The 14,211-nt window shown below is 41.3% G+C and overlaps 1 protein-coding gene across 2 annotated transcripts in view; it reads left to right on the forward strand.

The window, feature by feature from the left end:
• The window catches only part of OTC (ornithine transcarbamylase), a 120,203-nt gene that overhangs the window by 27,642 nt on the left and 78,350 nt on the right, over positions 1-14,211 (forward strand). For both annotated transcript variants that reach the window (XM_084788997.1, XM_084788996.1), the window contains exon 2: positions 2,943-3,051. The gene's annotated coding sequence lies outside the window, so the exon portion shown is untranslated. The remainder of the gene's footprint in view (positions 1-2,942; positions 3,052-14,211) is intronic.

A 14,211-nucleotide genomic window follows, 5' to 3' on the forward strand; every position in this document is an offset into this window, starting at 1 on the left:
GGTTGCCAAGAGTGAAAGGGTTTTGAACCCGTAATGACCAAGAGATAAATTTAAGATCAAATGTGTAATGAACTGAGGTGTTTTGGGCATCACTTCCCCGTGTTGTCTCCTGTGACTTTACTGCAGCCTCACTCCCAAAACCAGGACCTGTGTCCTTTGCACTGTGTGTGCTCTCATGCCATGCAGGACCAACAAACTGCTGAGAAGCCTCAGCTCAGACTGGAGGCTGTTGTATGTTATAAGATACACTGTTTTGTTGTACTTTAATTACTGGAAAAAAATCTTTTTCACATTTTTTTCAGTGTCGTTCTTCAGCTTATAAGCACTACATTTGTAAGCATTTGCATTATATTGCTTAGAATATTTGGTTTTTCAAAAATCACTATTTGAAGTGCTGACTAGAATTTCATTTTAAAAAATAGTTAAGTGAGTTTTGGTGTGAGATAAAGACAGATTTTTCCAAGAATTATTCCAATGGTCTTAAATTGTCTCTACCATTCTGAATTATATATTTATGCAAAGAAGCGTTCTTGCCGTTGGTGTTTCTCAAATCAAAACATAGGTTCATTTTGAAAAAGGATGAAGTTGCTATGTCCTGAAGTATGACATATTCGGTCAAAAAGGAATTCCTTAGGTAAAAACAAACGAGTATGGCCATTTTACTAGGATGGAAAGTTGCATTCCTCCCTAATAAATGGTAAAATGTGATGTTTACCGAAAATCATCTTAAAATAACTTTCCGTGTGATCTATTTTCAGGAAACAATTGAATTGTATACTAACTTGACCTGTCTACAAACCCAGAGTCATGTAAAACTGTGTTGGGTGAGAAGGGATCGCAACTGGAAAAGATTAACAATTAGTTCTAATCCCTTTTGATGCCCTCTGCTTACACAGCCAAAGCCGCAGATAATGCTCTCGAAATCGTATTGACTCACGTCACTCATCACACATCTGAACAACAACAACAAAAAAGTACAACTCTTGGGTAGTTACTGTATTGCTTTTAGCTGTGAGTAATTCCTGGAGACTTTCATGGCAACTAAAAATGGAAGCATGTATGAGCCGGAAGACACTTGATGGACTGTGTTCTCCGGCTGAATTTCATTGCTTACTTGTCAGCGTTCAATACAAGTTGCAAGGTTTGCATTCTGACTCACATTACACTGCAGCCGCCTTCAGTAGTTCTCAGGAGCAGTTTGCAGGAACATAAAGAGGCGCGTCTGCACTTTGCAAACTCCGTCGTGGGATCTCATAAGCAGCCAAGCTCGCATGATAGGTTCTAATGATTTCTTTGATGTCTCAATTTTTTATGTTATAAAATATACTATGGTAAAAACAAAAACTAACGCGTTGGAATTAGACAAAACCAAGAAACCGAAGGAAAAGAGTCCCAAAGAAGGCCCCCCAAAAAACAAAACAAAACAAAACAAACAAACAAAAAAAAACCACAGAGACCCATTTGTTCACACACTCAGGAATCCTATAAAAACACTAACCTGGAAACCGTAATCTATATATGAAAAGGACCTGTGGCAGGTCCTGTGCATGCTCCTTCAGTCTCTGTGCATTCGTATGTGATTTGATCATGTTGCTTTAGAGGGCCACATGCTCCTACTATGATTGTAGGGACCACAATGCCTTGCCACAGGCCCACATCAATAGTGCTACCAAGACGTAGACCGAAACGTCTGAAACTAGGGAGATAAATCAGTGGTTAAGAGCAGTTGCTCCTCTCTCAGAGGACCATAGGTATCTTAGTTACGACAACTATTGCTGTGAGGAAACACCGTGATCAAGGCAACTTGGCGAGGAAAGGGTTGATTTGACTTCTATTTCCTCATCACTGTTCATCACTGATGAAAGTCAGGACAGGAACTCAAGCAGGGCCAGAAGCTGGAGTCAGGAAGCTGGAGGTGGGAACTGATTGCAGAGGCCATGGCTTACTGGCTCCTCGTGGATTATTCAGCCTGCTTTCTCATAGAACCCAGGAACACATGCCTAGGGGTGAACACACCCACAGTGGGCTGGGCCCTTCCCTATCAATCACTAATTAAGAAAATGCCCTACAGGTTGACTATAGCTAAATCTTTTGTTGTTGTTGTTGTTGTTGTTGTTGTTGTTGTTGTTGTTGTTGTTATTAACTTACTTATTCACTTTACAGCCAGGTCGTATCCTGCTCTCTCCTCTACTTCCAGTCCCACCCTCCCTTCCTCTATCCTCATCCCCCTCCCTTCCCTATTCCTCAGGACTGAGCATTTCCTCTTCCCCTGTGGCTAGACAAGGCAGCCCTGCCAAGGGGAAGTGATCAAAAAGCAGGCAACAGAGTCCATGTCAGAGACAGCCCCTGCTCCCATTACTAGGGAACCCACATGAAGCCTGAGCTGCCCATCTGCTACATCTGTGTAGGGGGCCTAGGTCCAGACTATTCATGGCCCTGTGTTGGTGCCTCAGTCTCCACTAGCCCCTCCGGGGCCTACTTCGTTGGCTCTATGGGTCGTCTTGTGGAGCTCTTGTCACCACTAAGTCCTTTTATATTTCCACCCCACCCCACCCCCACTTTTCCACTAGACTCCCTATGCTTTACTCAATGTTTGGCTGTGAGTCTCAGCACCTCTCTCTCTCTCTCTCTCTCTCTCTCTCTCTCTCTCTCTCTCTCTCTCTCTCTCCACACGCGCGCACACACACACACACACACACACACACACACACACACACACACACACGAAGCAATTATTTGTGTAATTCACTCTAGAATGAGAAGGCAAGGAAAAGGATGAACAGAGAACTTCATGCATATTTGTGTTTTGTTTTAAAGATGGGCAATCTAAAACAAATACAGCAAAAATGCTGTTAACTTTAAAAACGGTAAGAAGGTAGATATATGAGTGTTAGGTTATTCTCTATACTTTAATATACATCTGAAATATTTTAATATTTCAGGGGGAAGAAGAGCTGACCCCACTCCCTCGCTGGCTATAATACTTGGGAAAGCAGGCTGTGCCCTTCCCCTGGACAACACATTGGTACTGGCCCTGAGGACGAAGGCATGGATAAGCCAACCCTGAGGATGTGAAAGCTGAAGAGCTGGTCAAGCCTCTCAAAGGGTGCAGCACTTGGGAGAGTGGGCCCCCTGCCTTGACTGGCAGCACAGTGGAGCTGGGTCTGGAGGTGTGGTGAGTTGGTCCTGAGGACATGGAAGCAGGAGAACTTTGCCTCCTGCTGATGGCGCCATTGGATGGCCTAGCTGGAGCAGTACTGGGTAGCTAGCCCTGGTGCTGTGGCTAAGGGAGAGCCAGCTCACTGAACAGCTCAGCTGCCTTCCAGGCCCAGATCCAGGGCCCTGAGCTGGCTCACCCCCAAATACTTATCATCTGTGAACAGTTGAGACAAGCGAAAGGGCCAGTCCTACTGATCCAAAGATGCAGGGTCTCCATGACACAGGGTAGGAATGGGTTGACCCAGAAGGGTCCCAGTGAGGATCCCATATTGATGGTGTCACAGAAGCCAGAGATCTCAAACCAACCCAATGACTTGTTGCAATGAACATTTGTAAGTGAAGATGTGTGGACACAGTGATATACTGTGGGACACACCGTAATATACTACAGCTTCCACAATGAGATGTTTTCTATGCTTTGGCTTTTTTTTTATTGTTTGTATATTGTTTATTTTGGAAGGAAGGTTGCAAGGGTGAAAAGCAGATCTGAGGGGATGAGGATATGAACAGAAATGAGGTGCATGATTTGAAACTGACAAAGAATGAATAAAAAATTTTAAGAAATAAATACATTTTCCCTTTAAGTATTTTTCATTGAGGTATAATTACATGAAAAATACACTTGTTATTTATTTAATATATTATAAGTTATAAAAACAAGATATTAATTATAAATACTTCAAATATATTCAATATAATTTTAGATGAGTCTCTTCCCAGTGGCTATTCAGTGTGCATGGTCCTGGCATAAGCAAGGACAATTCTCATTCAAGTGTATGATGTACTTTGAGTTTATATATGCCCAAGCCTTTATTTTCTTCCCCATCTACCCTCCTGTTAACCTGCTTTCTTCCCACTGACAGTTTCACTTTCACTTTCATGGCCCCCGTGCTGCCCCCCCCCCCCCGTGTGTGTGTGTGTGTGTGTGTGTGTGTGTGTGTGTGTGTGTGCACGCGCACGCACCTATGCAAAATCTAGGAATCACACACCACAATTTTCGCTGGGTGTGATAGTGTATGCCTGTAATCCCAGCACTCAGGTGACAGACACAAATGGATCTCTGAGTTCAAGGCCACCCTAGACTACATTGTGAATTCCAGGACAGCCAGGTCTATGTATAGAGACCTTGTCTCACAAAAAAAAAAAGAGGAAGAGAGAGAGGGAGATGGGGGGTGGGGGGAGGGCGGGGGGGGGAGGAAAATAAAAATGTAAACATTTGAAAATATATAAAAAATGTAACCAAAATCAGCCAGATATGGAGGAGTATGCCTTTAATCTTAGCACTCGAGGCAGCAGCAGGCAGATTTGTGAGCTCGAGAAAAGCTTGATCTACAGAGGGGGTTCCAGGACAGTCAAGGCTACACAGAGAAATCTTGTCTTACCTCCTCCCAAAAGTAAGCAAACCCAAACAGTGAAGTTGATTGGGTATTTTGCCTGCTAGGTTGGCAAACTGGGCATGGTGGCTCACACCTTTAATCCCGGCACTAAGGAGGCAGAGGCAATGGATCTCTGTGGGTTAAGACTAGCCTGGTCTACACTTTTGAATTAGAGGCCAACCAGGGCTACATAGTGAGTTCCTGTCTTAAAAAAAAAAAAAATCTCAAGACACAATCATCAGAATTAAGGCTAGTGAATCTAACTTTTTGACCTTTCCAAAACACAATTTGAACTTATAGTATTTTTTAATCTCTGTAATTCTTACTAAGCATGATTACGTCTTTATAATAACTTCCTCTAGAATTGCATATGGCAATGAAATGCAACTAGCCTAGCTGTGGCTAGACAGTGAATTTTTATGCAGCTTTCAAGAAAAGTGAAATTATGACATTTTCTAGGCAAATTAATGTAATTGTAACGTATTGTATTCTGTGAGGTCACTCAGGGTCAGCAGGACAGAAGTCTCACATTTTATTTCTGATGGAGATGCTAACTTCTAGTAAGCGCACGTATTTAGATAAGGAATTGTGGAAGGAGTGTAGAACATGAAACTAAATAAGAGGCCAAGGGCAGGGCGGGAGGGGAGGAGTGGGGGGAGGCGGTCACATGAGACAGGAAAATGGAAAGGAAGCTGCTGGGCACAGGAGGCAGAAAGAGAGGCATGGGAAAGAAGAGCGGAGGGGAGAATGGCAACTCTTTTTCAAACTGTGATAATGAAATTTGATTTTTTTTGTAAACAAATCATCTTTATAATAATATGGACTACTGACTGTCCACGTGGAGTGGGAAAGGGGGGGGGACAGCTGCTGACCCTCTGATATGCACTCGGGTGCCCCTTGGCAAGATGGCCTGGCGGGCCCACAGAGGAAGAGGATGGAGGCTGTGCCTGATAAGACCCGCTAGGCTGTTGCCAGAGGTCCAGGGGAGGAGAATAGGCAGAAGAGGGAGGGAGAGTGGGAATGGGAAGATAGGAAGGAGGGGATAACAATCGGGAGGTAATGAGAATGAATGATAATAAATAAAATATACATTTTAAAAGCAAGTATATCATTGTAGCTGGTGGCAGGGATGCACACCTTTAATCCCAGCACTCAAGGAGGCAGAGGGGGGCAGATCTCTGTGAGTTCAAGGCCAGCCTGGTCTACAGAATACGTCCAGGATGGCCTGGGTTCTGTTAAAAAGAAAATCCTGTCTTGACCACCCCCCCCCAAGTATATCATTGTTAGAATAAAATTAAAGATGTCTAAATGACTTCAATACAGCAACGGAATAATTCAGGTTTTTTCTTTGTTTTTTTTCCCCATTGTCTTTAGGTGCAGGGATTGCAGTCCAGGGACTAAAACCTGGCACCTGGCGCAGACTAGGAAAGTGCTGTCACTGGCTGCCCCACACTTTTCCTTTGGAGGGGGCAGGGCCTGGCCAGGGCAGACAAGCCAGCTTTGAGCTTGCTGTCTTCCTAGCCCAGCCTCCCAAGTAACTGAGATTATAGGCTTGCAACACCTGGCATGGCTTAATAAATATATTCTAGGAACTATTAAATCACTTTATAGAGGTTAGCGATCTGTAAGTGATTCTATTAGAAAAGATTGGGCCATGATTCCGTCCTAGTTTTATTAGACATGGATGACTGAACTCCTTCCATTACACCATGCCCTAATAAAATGGTGAGATTTTTGCAATACCTTGAGCATTATTTTCTCATAGGCATAACTTATGCATCCAAATGAGACAGTTACTGCTTTTTAGTAGGTCACTCAGCCTAGCATTGCTCTGATTGCTAAGAATTTGTTGACGCTTCATTTTAAACAGGGGCAAGAACGTAAGATATGTTCTGGTACATTACAGAAAGCCATAGGTATAGAGCAGTGGTTCTCAACCTGTGGGGTATGACCCTTTGAAGGTCAAAGGACCCTTTCACAAGGATCGCCTAATATTTGCATTACAATTCACAACAGTAGCCGAGTTAGCAATAAAAGTAATTTTATGGCTGGGGGTCGCAACAACATAAGGCACTGTATTAAAGTGTGCCGCAGCATTAGGAAGGTTGAGAACCACTGGTTTGGAGACTACTTAGTCTTCACATTTAAACAAAATTTAATTTTGAAAACAGATTTACTTTAAACTTTAGACAACAAAGTGACTTTGAAGAATAACGTGAACCTCAAACTGAGGGACCCTTAAAACTCTGTCAAGAAGAAACAAAGAATGATCATGCGTCCATCAGATTGGACTGCAGGCAAGCTTGTGGTGCATTTTCTTGATTAGTGATTGATGTAGAAGGGCCTAGTCCATTATGTAGAGTACCACTCCTGGCCAGATAGTCCTGGGTATTTAAAAAAGCAGGCTGAGCAAGCCAGGAGGAGCAAGCAAGCCAGCAAACATAGTTCCATTATGGTCTCTCCTTCAGTTCTTGCCCTAACTACCCTCAGGGATGAACTGTAGTCAGGATTAGCAAACCAAAGCAACCCTTTCCTCCTCACACTGCTTTTCACTGTGGTATTTATCACAGCAATGGAAAGCAGGCTGGGACAGTAAGCATAACTGAATGTTCTGGTATTTGCTTTTCTGCCACCAAGATAGATTGACTTGAGCACTCCCGGGGGAGTCATCCCTCCCTAGAGTGCTGATGTAAGGCAGCCTTTAAATTCGTGATTCATTGTCATTTGCTGCCTTAGTATCCCAGGCAAGTTGTCTGTTCACACCTCTTATCCTTCATCTATTGAATCAGGATTCTAACTGGTAACTTGCAGGATTGTGTGCTTTTCAGTGAGAGGGTGTATGGAAAGTGTACCATGCCTGGCTTTCTCGGCAACTTCTTTGCATATTACTTACCTTGTTGCATGGCTTTCGTTCCCATTGCTCGCATTTCATGGCCTGTGTTTTTAAACTCTCATGGCTTGCACACACTCCCATAATCAAATGGAGGCAGCCCTGCAGTTAAACTTAGTGCATCTAGATGGAGCCAGATTAATAGCTTTCCCCTGCTGCATCATTCCAAATACAGCACCGCTTTTCTCTTTCATAACAAAGAACACTGGAGAGGAGGCATCTGGATGAAACCTACGTGCATCTTAATCTTGAGCAGCACCATAGGACTTGGGAGGGAGAACCTAAGAGCTGTCAGACACTTGAAAATGAATGTCCCAACTGTTGACCAATTATGTGTCTATGAACACAAATTCCCTCTTTTTTCAGCTCTTAATCATTGCCCTTTGTGGCTGAAAATCATGCTTTTACACATTCTAAGTGTAATTTGAGCTATTTTCATATGTGCCTTTGTTTGAGTAATGTTTTTGTTAGCGTATATTCAGTGAAATGGTAGGTTTCATAAATGATATACTTTGACCATATTCATACCCTATTACTCTCTCTGGCCCCCTTCCTTTCCTATTGGCCATTGATGGCTTTTGTCCAACAGGGTCCCTTAGATACATTCAGTTTTATTTATAACCATTCACTAAGTATTTCAATTTTCATGTCAATTCTGAGGTTTTGTTCCTCCTTAGTCCTCTTCCTAGGATGCTGAGTCTGTTGTGTTTCTTTGCGACAACATTAACCAGAAGAGGATGCGCTTGTATGTCTGTCAGCTGAGTTCCAAACTAACGAATATCAACCTGTTCTTAAGATAATTTTAGAAAATTGCCTAGGAAATAGTTAATCTTGAAGGTGGTTGGAACAAACAGAAAGCATGGTACAAGGACTCAGGGCTAACGCCAGTGCAGCTGTTACTATCTTATGGCCCAAAGCAGTGACGGGATAGAACATTTGTTAGAACCCACTAGGAGACAGGCAGAGTGGGGCTACCTTGAGAAAAACAGTGTCTAGCTATTGAGAACCAGCCAAACCAAAGTGTCAACATAAGGGTGGAAGAATGAGTTAGAATATAAAGCGTCACTTCACTCCATCCCTCCATTATCCTTCTGTGACTCCAAAGGCCAGCACCAACCAGAAGCTGGAAGACATGATAATTCATTGACACAGGGCCATGTGCATGCGTTTCATAAGCACTGTACCCTACCACTTGAAGCTATCAGCTACACAGACTAAGTCAATGAGCAGGCTGGGCTCAGAAAAAGAAAAGACAGGCATCTAGAATGGCAGCCTTGCAGGACCAAACTGGCTAGGACGCCAGTGCCAGGCACAGCAATTGCTTTCAACATACTGCTAATTTCATTGTCCCTTTATATTTTGGCCAAGAGCAAAGTCCTGAGTGAGAACATCCATTTGGATGAGGTCTGTTCCCCAGCCTACATCTTTGCTGAGGAACAATATCAACCACTTTAGACTTCCCTAGTGGGGACCCACGTGCTGCCTTCTTTCAAAGCTCATATTTAGAAAACTCATATAAGCGGAGATTTCTAGGTATTAGCCAACTCAGTGGTAGACTGCTTCTTAAGTATGTACAGGGTACCGGCGTCAATCCTCGGTATAAGAAAGTAAATGAAATTCATAAAGAATGTTCTGTCCCTTCTTTAAAAAGAAGCTTTCACTACTAAATGGCCTCTTAAATCTTTATTATTCTGCAGCAGCAAGACAATTGAGAATGCAGAGTGCTGGGGTTTGTATTTGCAGTTTCATGTTGTCCCTCTCATTTCCTTCCTTCCCCCATTTCCTGTTCTCAAGAATGCCCCTTCCACCATTATCATTCGAGATCTTTATACAATAAGCCACAGCTCCGTTGCACATCTAGTTTAGGACTTTAAATGTCTGGCCATTGACGTACATATCCGAGCTGACTCAGCCCTTAGCCCTGCTAATTTCTAAACTTCAATGAACACGACTTTCAATATAATCTTAGGGGTTTTTTTTTAGCCACTATGTACATATGAGACATTGACAGTATGTTTATATCCTTAAAATGCAATGTAGCATCTTTAAGGAATCAGTATAGTTTATTTTGGAAACATGTAAGAGCGATAGTAAGAGAGATGTAAAGATGCATCCATATGGTGTGTTTTCTAGTGTACTTGCACAGGGCCGTCAACCATCTTACTTTATGAGAAGGTCATTTACATTTTTCCCAAAACTTTCTTGCCCCCAACCCTTCGATGTCTTCCTTTCCTCTACTTCTCTGGAACCATTAACCACTGTTCATGAAGGTATATGGATTACTGCCTCAGATCTTTCCTTCCAAGAAAAAAAAATGCCCAGTGGGAAGCTATGCTCACTTTGCCTTATACACACCTTGGATTCAGGATAGTTGCCCAATCTACAAGGAATTTTTTTTCTCCTTTATTAATTTATTCTTGTTACATCTCAATGGTTATCCCATCCCTTGTATCCTCCCATTCTTCCCTCCCTCCCATTTTCCCCTTACTCACCTCCCCTATGACTGTTCCTGAGGGGGATTACCTCCCCCTGTATATGCTCATAGGGTATCAGGTCTCTTCTTGGTAACCTGCTGTCCTTCCTCTGAGTGCCACCAGGTCTCCCCCTCCAGGGGACATGGTCAAAGGTGAGGCACCAGAGTATGTGAGAAAGTCATATCCCACTCTCCACTCTACTGTGGAGAGTGTTCTGTCCATTGGCTAGATCTGGGTAGGGGTTTAAGGTTTACTGCCTGTATTGTCCTTGGCTGGTGCCTTAGTTTGAGTGGGACCCCTGAGCCCAAATCTGCCTATCATAATGTTCTACTTGTAGGCTTCTAGGACTCTCTGGATCCTTCTACTTTGCCATTCTCCCATGAATCTCTCATCTAGTATGTCCTCCCCTCTGTCTCAGTTTCTACAAGGAATTTTGAGGGGTTAGCTCCACACTGATCTAAAATTGCGTTTCTCGGCCTTCATTAAGCATCCTCCTACTCTTTCTCCATGTAGATTTTCTAGGTTTGTTTATTTGTTTTTTGTTTTTTGTTTTTTTTTCAAAATAAGCTAGAAATCTCAAAATGTGTTGGCTTTCCCTTGCTTTTCACCTTGTTAGTCAAAAGCCTCTTTGGGGTCATGTTATATTTAACAACTGATAGAGATGTGACGCGGATGAAGAGAACGGGTTCCACATTGCAGGGTGACTCCCTCAGCTGAAATAATATCTTCAATCAAGGTAACAACAGTTCCATAGGCAAGGTAGGAGGGATTTCTTAATCTGGCCAGGAAGATTCCATGCGAATTAAGGATTCAGCCTTCCTGGGGCCTACTAAATCCTCTCATATATTTCCATGTCAATTTCTCAGCTTTCAAATTAACCCAGATAATACCACAATATGCACCTCTGAAATCTTTCAGGGCTGTGAATGCCACCAATATTATAATTCTTCAGCACACTGGATCAAAGTCTGAATTTAGATTTGACTATCTCAGTTCTAGTAAGGCAAATGACTTTTTTTTTTAACACCATTAAGCTATTTATTATAAAGAGCAGCAACTTTATTAGTTGTCATTAAATTCCTTGAGCCCTTCATACTATTCTCTCTAAATTGGATATATAGTGGGCATGGCAGGTGCCTATAGGCAACTGATGGGCTAGTTTGTTGCTGTGTTTCTGAAGAAGGATGTTACTACCTGTCAAACAATTCCTTTATCAGCTCTTCTTGTCAGATTAATTTAATAGCTAGTCAGAGTTCTTGGAAGAAAATGATTTAGTAAGAAAGCATACAGTAACTCAGACTTAACAGAACTTCTGAAGAGCAGTGCCCGAGTGAGGGTAGTAAACTGAGGAAGGAAGGGTCTGAATGCAGTTGATATCTTTGCATTGTCTACAGGTAACACTGGTCTTGGTTGTCAAGGCAAGACCAGGCTAAGAATTTGATACAATCAACACAGCTTACTGTTAACAATACTGTAAATCTCATCTCACCAGTAATTATTCTTTAGTGATCCAAGTTTCAAAGTCCTAGGTGAGAGCAATCCACTGGGTCCTCTGTACATAATCTGGCCTTTTCCCCTCTGGGGTATTGAGGGAAGCACTAAGCTTATGTAGTAAGACACACAATGGGAACTGAATGTGAGATTCTGAGGCTGTGTATTTAAACCCCTTTTGTGTCAATCCATGATGGAAGAGCTTTTATTAGGAACACCAAAGTTATTTTCTATGACTCACTTTCTCCCCACCTTTTCTGCTTTAGAGAATGTCACTATACTTTACTAGTGTCCCTGAAGAATAGAATTGTATTAAGATACTCAGGGTCCATCTGTCTAAAACAGCATGACTACAGACACCTCCTGATTGTACTTTGGAAGGTACTATGTTCACATTAAGAATTAAAGAAATACACTGTGTAAGATTTTCCTTTTTTTTATACAATGGGTTGTTTCAAAGGATCATGTTAAGCCAGTTCCTCTTTGAATATTAGACCTTTATATATGCCACATTGTATGTATTTATTGAATTTCTCTATAATATTAAATTATACAGGAACATTTTTCCTTACTTGCATCTTGACATTTCTTATTGATTGATTTTCATAGTTTCTTTCATAACCTACCTCCTCTTGACCAATATAAAATGTATATAAAAATCAAGGTGAATCTAAAGAAGGGCAATGATAAAGGAAGTTGTTGTTTCTAGAGGCGTTAAGGTCTTATCAAGGTTGAGGAATCAGTTTTACTTTAAATCTCTTATCTATCTAATTATTTTACCACTTTGATTAAATGAAGTTAAAATTGGTATTGATGAAAAGAGAAAGCACAATCAGACAGGCAGATAAGCAAATCATTGAACACAAATAACTTTTAATTACACCTACTTAATAGAGTTAAGGAGCAATGTCAGGTGCCAAAATCACTTTAGCAAAACAAAGGGCAATGCCAGGATGAAAACAGGGAAAGAGTAGCATGTTGAGAAAAGTTTGCTTCCAGTGAAAAAGGTGAAATACTTTTTATGTAAATTAGGTTCTAGAGTAGCCCTCAATTATGAGTGAAGGTCATGTCCATGCCCTTCAATGAAAACACGATGGTTTTTCATCCTTCATGCTGCGATCATCTGGAGACTTCTACGAAAATCCCCAGGTTCCTTCAGACACGAAACTGGATGGGCAAGGATGGCAAGGTTAAAGTGTTGTTACACTTAGAATTATAATAGGGCAACCATCAAACAGCTTTCATTTTAAGTACATCGTGTAGTTTTTTTTTTTAAAACTAAGTAATGCACTTGCTGCTCCCACTTCTTAAACTCAGATTGCCTGGATTAGTTATCCTTCCTGTCCGGGGTACATATAAGGAAAAAAGAGAGATGCTAGTGACAGCTATTTTAGCTTGAGAGTGGTAAGTTTACAGCGATATGAAACAAGACAAATTTAACAGAAAATGAAAATGAAATTTAATGTTTAGCCATTTTCTCCTCTAACATCATACAATCTGATAAGATCCCATGCTATTAAGAGCCAGCCACAGTGCTCACTCAACTGCATGATCACAAAGGGAAACAACCAACAGTTTACAGTGTACTGTTTTGCTCCGCTCCAACTTTCTCTAGAGGAGGCATATTGAGTGCATGAGTTTCTTGGGACATAACCTCATTATAGTTGAGGAACACTTAAAGGCTAACCAATGCATGCAAAGAGAGATGTGAGCAGCACATTCATTAATTACAGAAAGGGACTCTGGGATGGGTGACTCAGTGACATCAGAAATTAAAGGTGATCTTGACACATTACTGTCTTTTGATCTTGATTGGGGCAAGCCTGGTGTATAAAATGACTGGATTGCTTTCATGTATCTTATTGCTTTGAATACATGGGCTTTAATTGCAACCTTTAACTGGAAAAATATAATTATGGGCATCATAGTGAAGTAATTTTGTGAATTATTTTTATTATGCTTCCACATTACATTGGAAGGCAAAAAATTGTTCTTGGCATTATAGAAAGCTTTGTATTTTTGAAACACTTCACAATCATTAATTACATTATCTCCTTTCTATCTCAAATGAGATAGGTTAATTAGCATGGCAGGGTTGTGTAAGAACAATAAGAGATTAGAAACTTGCAATGTTAGGTAGCTGATGTACTGACTGAGAACAACATTCTTTGTTTTCACATCATTTATGGGGGAAAATTAATTTTGGAAAGACACCACTTCTCATTGAGAAACATTGAATTTGTTTCATTTTGATTTTTGACTAGTCTAAACTAATCAAAAAGGATAGCAGCTAGATTTAAAAGTAACTTTTGTAGTACTTTTTAGTACTTAGTAATCCTAAATAATAGATGAAAAGAGAGTATGTCAATAATTTATTGCTAGGAAAATGACTACAATGTGCCTAGAATTGGGACAGAGGTGGGTTATCACCCCATATACCCCATATACCTTATATACTTGTACTTATAATTTTCAAAGCTAAAATTTGTCAAGTGTTACAATAGGCACTGTGCTACAGCACTCTACAATCTACTATATTCAATCCTCACGACAACGCTACCAACAGGAATTGGGGGAAGAAACTGAGACTTAGAGAGACTGAATAATTCATGTACAACAAGAGTTTCTCCAATTTTTAATTGGCTCCCAACCCTTTGAATCAGTTCTCGTTAGAGTAATTCCCCTGTGACCCAAATATTGCTTAATGGCAGTATGCTGGGTAACAATCCAGGGAGACTGAATAGAGAAGTTGTCCAACTGA

This window comes from Acomys minous, assembly GCF_964271855.1.
Source record: "Acomys minous genome assembly, chromosome: 7".
NCBI lineage: Eukaryota > Metazoa > Chordata > Mammalia > Rodentia > Muridae > Acomys > Acomys minous.